This window comes from Charadrius vociferus, unplaced genomic scaffold (genome assembly GCF_000708025.1).
Source record: "Charadrius vociferus isolate BGI_N301 unplaced genomic scaffold, ASM70802v2 scaffold1044, whole genome shotgun sequence".
Classification (NCBI taxonomy): Eukaryota; Metazoa; Chordata; class Aves; order Charadriiformes; family Charadriidae; genus Charadrius; species Charadrius vociferus.
The window spans coordinates 1,065,407-1,065,949 of NW_009648254.1; positions in this window are offsets into that span (position 1 = coordinate 1,065,407).

The window sequence follows — 543 nt, forward strand, 5'->3', positions numbered from 1 at the left end:
CCGGGCCCTCCGGCGGGCACAGGCGCCGGGCTGGCCCGGGGGTGCGCGGGGGGCTCCGGAGGGCTGCGGGCCGGTGGCCCCCGCCCGAGCTGGGCCTTTGATCGCACCGGGTGCTGCAGCGGCGCTTCTCAGGGCTTCGTCCTCTCTAACCGCGTAAATTAGTCACACGCTGGAACCAGGAAGCGGTTCCCCGCTGGGTGACATGGGCCATCTCGGTGTCCTTCGTGAAAAACTTACGTTTTTAGCAGGAACTGAAAATTACTGTAAATTGCGGAGGGTGGTGTGGAGTCTGTTCCTTTAAAATGAAGTTGAGAAATGTGATGGAAAAGAGGAAATACGGTGGCCTTGTAGAAAACCCTTTATTGCAGTGTAGTAGGGGGAAAGTCAGAGTTGTTTGAAGGTGCATTTTTTCTGGTCTTTTTTTCATCTAAGTGGTAACTACATGAGTCACTCTACCTGTACACCTAAATAGCGTGAGTATCTATGAGGTGGTAGCCAGGGAGCTTCTTGGTGATGGTTTCTTTGAAAATGTCCATCTGGTTT